This window comes from Lynx canadensis, chromosome E1 (assembly GCF_007474595.2).
Source record: "Lynx canadensis isolate LIC74 chromosome E1, mLynCan4.pri.v2, whole genome shotgun sequence".
NCBI classification, from domain to species: Eukaryota; Metazoa; Chordata; class Mammalia; order Carnivora; family Felidae; genus Lynx; species Lynx canadensis.
The window spans coordinates 39,820,760-39,832,606 of record NC_044316.2 but is presented as its reverse complement, the minus strand read 5'-3'; positions in this window follow the sequence as shown (position 1 = coordinate 39,832,606).

The following is an 11,847-nucleotide window of genomic DNA, read 5'->3' as shown; positions in this document are numbered from 1 at the left end:
GGCTTAGCAGAAAGGATTGGCCTCTTAGGTCTCATGAGAGACATTGAGGACAAGGGAAAGGAAAGGGCAGTAAAGCACCAGTGTTAAGGGTTAATACCAGCCATGATTGAGCTTTATATTAGGCCCTGAGCTTCCTGGCAGCCTGGGCAAAAAGGGAAAGTTAAATTAGTTAATCTCAACGAAGTGAGTTGACGCTTCTAGTTTTCCTGTAGGAGTTATCTGAGCCTTGTGACCTTGAAAAAAAATCAATTCATGTCTCTGAGCCTCAATTTCCTCACCTGTAAAATGGGGATAATGCGCATGAAGATGGGATGAAAGCACAGGGCTTCCAGGCAAGAAGGGGAAAACGCAAAAGTCTTTTTTTTCCCAGAGGAGTTTTGCCTTTCTGTTTTCCAGAAGGGACATCTCCCCCCAGAGACATTGGCAGGAAACTGCCACATGACCCTCGCTGCAAGGGAAGCTGAGGGTAGTTTATTGCGCATGTCGCCCCTCGGTAGAAATCAGGGTTCCGAAAGTATGAAAGGAAGGAGGCATGGAAGACAGGGGGTAGGGCTCCAGTCTTGTCTGCTGTGACTCAGAACTAGTCTCCCCTGCCAGCCCCTTCCTTTTACTGGGTGAGCAGCCATGGCCAAGGGGCCGGAAACCTGGCCCTGGTGGTCTGGGGGAATGTCAGTGTCTGCACTCACCACACTCAACAGATCTAGCCTGGTGTCAACAGTACCAATGGAAACCAACACCCACCCATTACAATAGCAGGTGCCACGCTGAAGGCAACCCCGAAATGGCAACGAGCCAGAACGAGGGGCAGAATCCAACAAGGTGGTGTTGGGGCGGAGGACCTTCCTGGGCCCTGTGGTCCTTCCAGCTGGACTTAGAATCCAACTGACACAAGACAGATTAACAGAAGGAAATCAAATTGAATAGCTGTATGTATGGGGAGTCCACACAGACATGAACTTCCAAAGCTGATGAGGCAACAAGAGGTTTATCTGAGCTAAGGAGAGAGGAAGGGTCTGGGGGGTTAAAAGGCGGAGAAAGCTCATTAGCAGGAAGGTGAGAGAAGATGTTTGGAAAAACAAGTTTGCCCAATTAGGCAGATAAGATTCCTTGGTGAAGCTCTCTTCTTGGTACAGGCTCTCTTTTTCAATGTAAATTTTGGTAGTTAAGTGGGAGGCAGGGAGCTTTTCCTGCATCTGCTAGGTTTTAATTACCTAAAAAATTTTTTTTTAAAATTTTTAATGTTTATTTATTTTGAGGGAGAGAGAGAAACAGAGTGTGAGCAGGGAAGGGTCAGAGAAAGAGGGAGACACAGAATCTGAAGGAGGCTCCAGGCTCCGAGCTGTCAGCAAGAGCCTGATGCAGGGCTCAAGCTCACGAACTGCAAGATCACGACCTGAGCCGAAGTCAGTCGCTTAACTGACTGAGCCACCCAGGCGCCCCCCCCAAAAAAAATTTTTTTAGGTTTATTTATTTTGGGAGGGAGAGAGAGGACATGCAAGTGGGGAAGTGGCAGAGAGAGAGAGAGAGAGAGAGAGAGAGAGAGAGAGAGAGAATCCCAAGCAGGCTCCACGCTGCCAGTGTGGAGCCCAACTCGGGACTTGAACCGTGAGATCATGAAGTTGGAAGCTTAATGAATGGACTGAGCCACCCAGATGCTCTGTGCTGGGTTTTAATTACTTTTAACCCGAAATACTCTTTATGCCCAAGTGGCCCATCTAGGGGCAGACTGCCCTTGGCCCCTACAGTGGATTGCAATATCAAATTATCAGGGGGCACCTGGCTGGTTCAGCTGGTGGAGCATGTGACCATTGGCTCCTACACTGGGCATAGATAACACTTTAAAAAACATCAAGTTATCAAAATAAATCCAAAATAAGTTATCATCTGTGAACCTAAAGCTACTCTTAAAAATGTAGCCTGTTGGGGGTGGGGGGGCTCTGGGTGGCTCAGTTAGTTAAGCGTCTGACTTCTGCTCAGGTCATGATCTTGACGTTTATGAGTTCGAGTGCCTCATCGGGCTCTGTGCTGACAGCTCGGAGCCTGCTTTGGATTCTGTCTCCCTCTCTCTCTCTGTCCCTCCCCCACTCATGCTCTGCCTCTCTCTCTCTCTCTCTCTCTCTCTCTCAAAAATACATAAACATTAAAAAAAATTATTTAAGGGGCGCCTGGGTGGGTCAGTCGGTTGAGCATCCGACTTCGGCTCAGGTCATGATCTCACAGTTTGTGGGTTCGAGCCCCGCATCTGGCTCTGTGCTGACGGCTCAGAGGCTGGAGCCTGCTTCGAATTCTGTGTCTCCCTCTCTCTCTGATCCTCCCCCGCTCATGCCGTCTCTCTCTCTCCTTCAAAAGTAAATAAAAACATTAAAAAATTTATTAAAAAAAAAAAGAAAAGAAAATATAGGGAAACTTGGTAACACCCAGGACGCGTGGGAAAGATTTGAAAAATTCAGTTGACTCCTGGTTCACAATAATTACTGGTGCAACGAAGCTGTGGAAAACCAGTCCAAGTGCAGTCCCGGTCTGTACTGCTTCCTAAGGACCTGCTCTCTGCCGGGCTTTGCTCCAGGCCCTGGGGATAGAGATGCCCCACATTCTCGTCTTCCTGTGGGAAACACAGCAAAGCAATGCTAGCAGCAGAGCGCGCATGTGTGCAGGGGCCTGAGTGGGTTCAGGGAGCGTGTGGAGGCGGAGGTGACATCTGAGTCGCCTTGCCTTTCAAATAAGGAGGTGCTCGATGGACATCGTGGCGTTTACCTGGGCCGGATGCTTGGCAGAGGGAACAGCCAAAGATGTGAATCTGGGAAACTGAGCACAGAGTTCAAGAGATGACAGTGGCTTGGAGGGGTGACAGCGAGACACAGGCTGGAAAATGAGGCAAAAGTCAGGGAGTTGGAGGGCTTCGTGCGGCTGGGCAGTGTCCAAACGAACTGGATCGTGGATACGAAGGGGGTGGGGACCACTGAAAGGCCTTTGTGGAAGGCGGTTGCGACCCTGCCTGGAGGGTAAGGTTTTCTGTCCTGGGGTCGTTCAGGGACAGCGGTCCTAGCAATCCTGATCATACCCATCACTGGCTGAGCTTTCTCTGTGCTGGGACCTGTGGCAGGCGACATCCTCAGAGCAACTGAGGTTGGAGATTTTTGCCTTTGTTTTACTTTTGAGGCCCAAGTGACAGGTGACATTGTTAAAAATTTTTTTAATCTTTATTTTTGAGAGAGAGAGAGAGAGAGAGCGCATGAGCAGGGGAGGGGCAGAGAGAGAGGGAGACAGAATCTGAAGCAGGCTCCAGGCTCTGAGCTGTCAGCACAGAGCCCGACATGGGGCTGGAACTCGTCAACCGTGAGATCATGGCCTGAGCCGGAGTCAGACGCTCAACCGACTGAGCCACCCAGGCGCCCAGGTGACATTGTTAATAATAATGTGAACATCAACAGTTACCATTTGCTGAGCCCTCGGTAGGTGTTAGGTGCTTTACTGCGTAATCTCAGGTAAGCCCTGTGAGGTGTGTAAAGTGGAGGTAAATTATACACGGTGAGGCTGCCGAGATTCAGAGAAATTAGGAAATGTGCGGAAGGCAGCACAGCTTGTGAGAGTCAGAGCTTGGATGTGGATTCAGGACGCCAGAAGTTTCATCCCATGGCTCTTCGCTGCCTCCAGCCTCCACCTTCTGAGCCCAGGCCACCTTCCTTGGCTGGCCCGGAGCATCCCCCTGAGATCAGAAGGGGAGGGGTTCAGGCCTGGCTGGAGGATGGGGAGCCTGGAGAAAAGCAAACTAGCAAAACACCCGTCTGGTGTGCACAGAGCACAGGAGGGCGCAGCCTCGTTCTGGGGATCCCTGGAGGGCACAGCCGGAAACAGAAAGTGGGATGGGGGTGGGGTAGGGGTAGGGGTGGGGGCGCAGGTGAGAATTACAAAGAGAAAAATTTTATTCTAAGCAGAAGTCTCAAGGAAGCCCTTTCTAGAATAAGAGCTATCTAGAAGTGCCCAGACTATTCTACTGAGCTCCCCATTATGCAGGTATGCAGGCAAAGGCTGGAAGGCCACTTGGTAGGAAGGTCATGGGACAGATTCCGCAGCATCTGGGAAAAGCTCTCCATGTCAGGTGGCGCAATGGGGTCCCTGTGATAAGCAAGGTTTCCTCTGTCGGGAATGGCTGAAATACCAGGAATCCTCACTCAGTGGTCAGTGGTGCCAACCCGTTTCTCATCTATGAAAAGTAATATATTTTTTTCCTCTGGGTGATGATAAAATGAAATAACATATACAAAGCATAGACTAGTTGGGGCTCAGTGAATTTGTGTTTCTCCCTTCTTTGCTGTCCCCCGACTCGTGAGTTGTTCCCAGAAGGGCTCAGAGTCTAGACGTGGACCCAAGGATCAGAAGAAGTCATTGACTCTGGGGACAGAAGTCAGGCAGTGAAGGGCTCCTGGGTCTTCTCCCTGAACCTGGCGGTAGCTGACAGAGGCCCAAGAGCAGTAGAAAGTCCTCCCAAGCTCGCCACCTGTGTCTGCCCAGCAGGCTGGACACGGCTGATTGCCCTGCCCCCCCTGCCCCCCGCCCCACTGTGTGCTTGGTTCCCCCCACCTGGCTCCCAGCTGCTTCCCCTGGAGCGCCGCCCCCCTCCCCCCAGGCCAGGGCAGGCCCTGTGACCTGCCACCTGCAGATAGCTCCTATTCCACTTAGGCCTCAGAGCTGGTGCCTGGAGGAAGTGAGTGGGGGCTGAGCTGAGGGGATCTAAGTGAGAAGAGGGGAGGGGACTATGCTGGAGTCCCTTAACACTGCCCACTCCCTGACAGTCTGCTGTCCCTGTGCCCCTGGGCAGTTTCCTGGTGGAGCTCACCTGTGTCGGGGGAATGTGCAGCACTCTCCAGGGTCCAGGGATGCAGAATCTCTCCCTGACTGGGTAAGTCTCTCTGGAGCCTTTGGGGACCACTCTCTGCCCCCGACACATACCCAGACTCACCCGGAGAATCCATCATGGTTCACTCGACAGATACTGAGTGCTTACTCTAATTAGAGCCCTAAGGCTACAGAAGTGCCCTCTGCGTTAAATAATTATCTCATAAGTAACAGAAGCTTACACTGTCAACAGTGAGAGGCAGGAAGACGCCAGGAGAGGGTACAACAGGGAGACGTCCCTTCTGGGAGCCTGGAGGGCTTCTCAGAGGAGGAGGCCGCCCTCAGCAGGAGAGCTGGAGACAAGCTGGAGTGAGCCTGCAGGCTGTGTGGGTGGCAGGTGGCAGGTGCTCCAGGAAGGCAAGCCCTCCCCCCCCAGGTGGGAGGAAGCGCGGGTGGGTTTGGAGTGGAGGAAATTGCCATCTTGTAGGACCCTGGCCATCCCTGCTAGATCCCCACCCCCACCGTCACTGCAGGTACTTCCTCTCTGCCGCCTCTCTGGCTTCTCTCCTTCCCCTGTCTTGACCAGAGGGGGACCTAGGAACCCAGAGGACAGCAGGTGAGGGGCTTAGGCCCCCAGCACGCCCACTTCCTCGCCCCAGGTCCCGGAGAGGCTGGCTCAGTGCCTAGGAGTCTGGGCGGGGTCTGGGGAAGAGGAGTAAAGGAAAAGAGGCCTGACGTTGTGGAGGGGCCTGGGCACTGGTAGGGAGGAGACGCCAGGAGAAGGAGGAGAGCTCCTGGGAATCCCACAGGAGAAGAGCAGGAATGGGGGAGGGGGGGAGGTGGCACCCCCGTCCATGCTCCCTGGACGCTCCCCTCTGCCCTGCTCCCTGGTCTGCAGGGATTGGTCCTGGTGTCTGGCCCCGCCCAGATCCCAGGCACACTCTCAAGGGCTCTAGCCATGGGGTAGCCTGTCCTAGGTTCATTTTCCAGGGTCAGGCTAGGGGAGGTGGCCTGAGCCTGTGTGCTGTCTGAGTGACTGTGCCCTCAAGTTCATGGGTGCGGTGGGTCTTGAGCCCCTTCCTGTCCTCTCTTCCTGTCCCCTGTCCTCAGCAGGGGTCAGTGGGTTCATACTGGAGGGAGGGCAGAAGGTCTAGGGTGTCTGTTCTGCCAGCCTCTCTGGTTAGAACAGCAGCAGGGCAGAGGAGAACAAGACTGAATGACACCGCTGGAGAGGGGCCTGCTGGGTCTCCTGGGCAGCCCTGGGCTGTGGCAGACATCCATCAGCCGGGCCAAAATGCTTACGTGTGGAGTGACCAGGGGCCTGAGCTTTGGCTTCTCTGTCTGTAAAATGAAGTCACCATCCCTACTCCGCCTCTTTTGTGGGGTTACAGATGTGCGGGTGAAGGGCTGGGTGGGGGTAGGGGGGTATGTGGGCCGACACTGCCCTCTGGTGGCTGTAGCTAGAGTTGCTATGCACTGGTGCTGGGAGCTAGAGGGTGCAAGTCAACTGGGAGCCTGTGGGGTCCCCTTCATCTCTGTGTCTTTCTTCTTCACCCCAACTTCCCAGGGGCCTCAGGGCTGCTTTCTCATGGGCAGGGACAATCCAGTTCAGCAAACATCCATTCAGCAGGAATGGTATGGGCCCCTATTTTATGTCCCCTTCTGTGCTTGGAGCTGCAGAGATGTCTAGGGCACAGTGAGACTGTCCAGGAAGCTGTTCAGGAGACTAATGAGGGAGCGGCCTGGCCAAGCTGAAGTCTGGACAGGTGACCCTGTCGTCGCCACCCCTGAGGTTCTCCAATCTCACTGTCCACAGCAAACCCTGGGGTTGGGTTGTGTCTCCTTCAAACTTTTTGGTGACAAAGACACCATAGAAAATACGCATGCTTGAGGGGCGCCTGGGTGGCTCAGTCGGTTAAGTGTCCGACTTCAGCTCAGGTCGTGATCTCGCGGTCCATGAGTTCGAGCCCCACATCGGGCTCTGGGCTGATAGCTCAGAGCCTGGAGCCTGATTCCGATTCTGTGTCTCCCTCTCTCTCTGCCCCTCCCCTGTTCATGCTGTGTCTCTCTCTGTCCCAAAAATAAATAAAACGTTAAAAAAATTAAAAAAAAAAAGAAAATACGCATGCTTGAGCACAGAGGAGAACGGATTTGGTTACCAGGGTTCGTCCATTCCCAGAATGATCTCAGAATGATCCCTGGGCTCTGGGTTCTGTCTTTGGCATTAGTTTTCTCCTCCCTGCTGGAACATCCCCATCAGCACATAAACATGTTGTCACCGCACTCAACCTTAAATGCTTTTTTTGTTTGTTTGTTTTTTGTTTTAGTTTATTTATTTGAGTAAACTCTACACCCAACGTGAGGTTCGAACTCACAACCCTGAGATCAGGAGCTGTGGTCTCTTCCAACTGAGCCAGTCAGGCACCCCTCATCTCTCGTCCTTAAACCACCTTCTCTAGGGGCAACTGGGTGGCTCAGTCGGTTAAACATCCGACTTCGCTCGGGTCATGATCTCACGGTTCATGGGTTCGAGCCCCGCGTGGGGCTCTGTGCTGAGCGCTCAGAGCCTGGAGCCTGCTTTGGATTCTCTGTCTCCCTCTCTCTCTGCCCCTCCCCTGCTCGCGCTCTGTCTCTCTCTCTCTCTCTCAAAAAATAAATAAACATTAAAGAAAAATTAAAAAAACAAACAAAAAACCCCCAAAAAACCACCTTCTCTAGCGCCTGTGTTGTCTTTCAGTGACTGTTCTCTTTCAGCTCCCCTTCTCTGCAAAACTCTTCAATAGTTTTCTATATTCTCCATCCTCACACCATCACCTCCCATTACTTCCTCACCCTTCTCAGTCTCTCTCACCTCCGTCTCCACCGAGATGGCTCTTGCCAAGGTTGTCCATGGCCTCCATCTTGCTGAGTTGATTCTCCATCCTCATTGGTCTCCTGTGGCAGCACCACTCAACACAGGTGGCTCTCTCTGCTTGAAACACTTTCTCTGGAACCCAGCTTTTCTCTGGTTTACCTCTTCTTCAGGGTCCCATCCATCTTGGTCACCTAGATGAGTCTTCCTCCTCTCCCTGCCCTCTATGTACAGAGGGTTTAACCCTGGGCCCCCTTATCTAGCTACACTCAGTCTCTCAGGGGTCTCACCTAGTCTCATGGTTTTACATTCTCACCTTAGAGCAATGAGTCCCCAGTTGAAGTGTCCGGCCCCCATCTTTCCCCTATGCTCAGATTTATATATCCAGTTGGGATAAACCCAACTAGTTGTTTATCCACTTGGATACTTAATAAGCATTTTGGATTTAACTTATTTAAAACTGAACTCCTGGGGCACTTGGCTGGCTCAGTTGGTAGAGCGTGTGACTCTTGATCTCAGGATTATGAGTTCAAGCCCCACGTTGGGTGTGGAGCTTATTAAAAAAAAAAGATATTTAGATAAATCTGAACTCCTGATTTTCTCTACCAAAGCTGACTTCCCCTCAGTTTTTCTCATCTTTGTGTATGGCAGCTCTCTCTGGCCCAAACAGTTGGAGTCATTCTTGACTTTTCTTCTTCCTTCACACTCTTCATCCAATCCTTCCGGAAGTCCTACGGCTCTACCTTCAGGATAGGCTTCTAATTCAATGTCTATCCAAGTAGATGGAGTAGCTAGCTCCACATTTCCCTCCTGCAGAAAATAAGTAGAAAACTGGATAAAATGTGTGAAACAAAGGTTTAAGGCATTGGACAATAAGCATCTCAGGACTGTGGTCTCAGGGAGAAACAAATTAAGTGAGTCCTATGATGACCTTGGGTTTCTGTCTAGAGGCAATTTCTGAGGGCAGTATAGGGAGGGGGAACCCAAGCAGACTCTGGTGTCTACTGACCCGCAGAGACAGAGGTCAGAGTTCAGGGAGGCTGGAATTTGTGGAACAGATTTTTTCCCAGGAGGAGAGAGCCATGCAGTTCTCAACAAGTCCCAGAAACCTACAACGGAATGTTCTTGAGTCTTTGGTTGAATACGAAGCTGGAGGTGTGTAGGGTGAGACTCCATGAGGCTGAGAAAAGAATATCCACTGGGGAGAGAACAACTCCCAGAAAGTCGTACGTGAATTCCCAGAGCTCACACAGGGCTGGGAAATGTTTAGGTTCTGATCAGCCAGTGAGGAGAGTCCTCACTGAATATTTGGGGCATTCAGTAGACACCCCAGAAAGATTACTCCTTTGTAATAGGGCTAAAATATCTCTAGAGTAAAGACCTTTCTGGATCTGCCCTACAAAACTTTAAAAACAAGCCTCAAGAGGATCAAGCTGATCCACAACTTAGCTGCCTGGCAAGATGAAACCCAACAAAGGAGGATAAAAAGCTGGCATCTCAGCAATGTAACGTCCACAATATATCCGGCATCCAAAAGATTATTGAGCAAGAAAGATGTAGAAAATGTGGCCTGTAGACAGGAGAAAAATCAGTCAATAAAAACAGACCCACAAATGACAGAGATGATGGCAGAGAAAGACTTCTAAAAATTCCTTATAGCTAAGTACAAGGATTAAAAAAATATATATGAGTATAATAAGGAGAGAAATGGAAGATGCAAATGAGGACCAACTAGCATGCCTGGAACTGGAAAATACATGATCAGAAATGAAAAGTTCCTGAATGGCCTAAAAGAAGATTAAAAAGTCAGTGGAGGGGCACCTGGCTGGCTCAGGTCAGTCAGTAGAGCATGTGACTCTTGATCTTGGGGTTGTAACTTTGAGCCCCATGTTGGGTGTAGAGATTCCTGAAAAATAACTTCCTTAAAAGAAAAAATCAGTGGACTTGAAGATATACCAGTCACAACAACTGAAACGGAAGGACAGAGAGAAAAAGGCTGGAAAAAGAAAATGAACAGAGTCCTAGTGCCTGTGGTTCAGTATCAAGTGGTCTAACATACATGTAATTGAAATCCCAGAAGTGGGGCTCAGAAAAAAAATATTTAAAGAAATAAATGTTGATGGGGCACCTGGGTGGCTCAGTCAGTTGAGTGGCCAACTTCGACTCAGGTCATGATCTCACGGTTCGTGAGTTCTAGCCTCACATTGGGCTTGTTGCTGTCAGTCTGTCATTGCAGAACCAGCTTCAGATCCTCTATCCCTCTCTCTCTTCCCTGCCCCCACTTGTGCTCCCCCCAACCGAAAATAAAAATAAATATTAAAAAAAAAAAGAAATAAGAGTTGAAAAATTTCCAAATTTTGATCAAAGCTATACACCCTCAAATCTAAGAAGCTCGATCACCCTCAAGAAGGATAAAAGAAAAATCCTACTAAGACACATCATGATCAAATTGATGAAATCCAGTGATGAAGAGAAAAAAATTTAAAGGTATATAGTGGAAAAAAGACAAATTATATTTAGAAAAATAAAGAGAATAATGAATTTGAGTCTCAACTGAGATGGGCCATAAGAATAAAATGCACTCAATTCATTATAAAAAATGGAAAATATAATCTCATTAATAATTTTTTATGTTGATTACATGTTGAAATGATAATATTTTGGAGATATTGGGTTAAATAAAAATTATTATATTATTTTATTTATTTTTATTTATTGTTATTATTTTATTTTTAAAAAATATAATTTATTGTCAAATTGGCTTACATACGACGCCCAGTGCTCATCCCAACAAGTGCCCTCCTCAATGCCCGTCACCCACTTTCCCCTCTCCCCCATCTACCTTCAGTTTGTTCTCTGTATTTAAGTTTCTTATGGTTTGCTTCCCTCCCTCTCTGTTTGTAACTATTTTCCCCCTTCCCCATGGTCTTCTGTTAAGTTTCTCAAGATCCACATATGAGTGAAAATATATAACTGTCTTTCTCTGACTTATTTCACTTAGCATAATACCTCCAGTTCCATCCACATTGCTGCAAATGGCATGATTTCATTCTTTCTCATTGCCAAGTAGTATTCCATTGTATATATAAACCACATCTTCTTTATCCATTCATCAGTTGATGGACATTTAGTCTCTTTCCATAATTTGGGTATTGTTGAAAGCGCTGCTAGAAACACTGGGGTACATGTGCCCCAATGCATCAGCACTCCTGTATCCCTTGGGTAAATTCCTAGCAGTGCTATTTCTGGGTCATAGGGTATTTCTGTGTTTAATTTTTTGAGGAACCTCCACACTGTTTTCCAGAGCGGCTGCACTAGTTTGCATTCTCACCAACAGTGCAAGAGAGTTCCCGTTTCTCCACATCCTCACCAGCATCTATAGTTTCCTGATTTGTTCACTTTAGCCACTCTGACCGGTGTGAGGTGGTATCTCAGTGTGGCTTTGATTTGTATTTCCCTGATAAGGAGTGACATTGAGCAGTGTTTCATGTGTCTGCTGGCCACCTGGATGTCTTCTTTGGAAAAGTGTCTATTCATGTCTTCTGCCCATTTCTTCACTGGATTATTTGTTTTTAGGGTGTGGAGTTTGGTGAGTTCTTTATAGATACTAACACTTTATCTGATACGTCATTTGCAAATATCTTCTCCCATTCTGTCGGTTGCCTTTTAGTTTTGTTGATTGTTTCCTTTGCAGTGGAGAAGCTTTTTATCTTGATGAGGTCTCAATAGTTCATTTCTGCTTTTAATTCCCTTGCCTTTGGAGATGTGTCGAGTAAGAAATTGCTGTGGCTGAGGTCAAAGAGGTTGTTGCCTGTTTTCTCCTCTAGGGTTTTGATGGTTTCCTGTCTCACATTTAGGTCTTTCATCCATTTTGAGTTTATTTTTGTGTATGGTGTAGGAAGTGGTCTAGTTTCATTCTTCTGCATGTTGGTGTCCAGTTCTCCCAGCAGCATTTGCTAAAGAGACTGTCTTTTTTCCCTTGGATACTCTCCTGCTTTGTCAAAAATTAGTTGGCCATACATTTGGGGGCCCAATTCTGGGTTCTCTCTATCAGTCCACGTGTCTGTTTTTGTGCCAATACCATACCATCTTGATGATTACAGTTTTGTAGTAGAGGCTAAAGTCTGGGATTGCGATGCCTCCTGCTTTGGTTTTCTTCT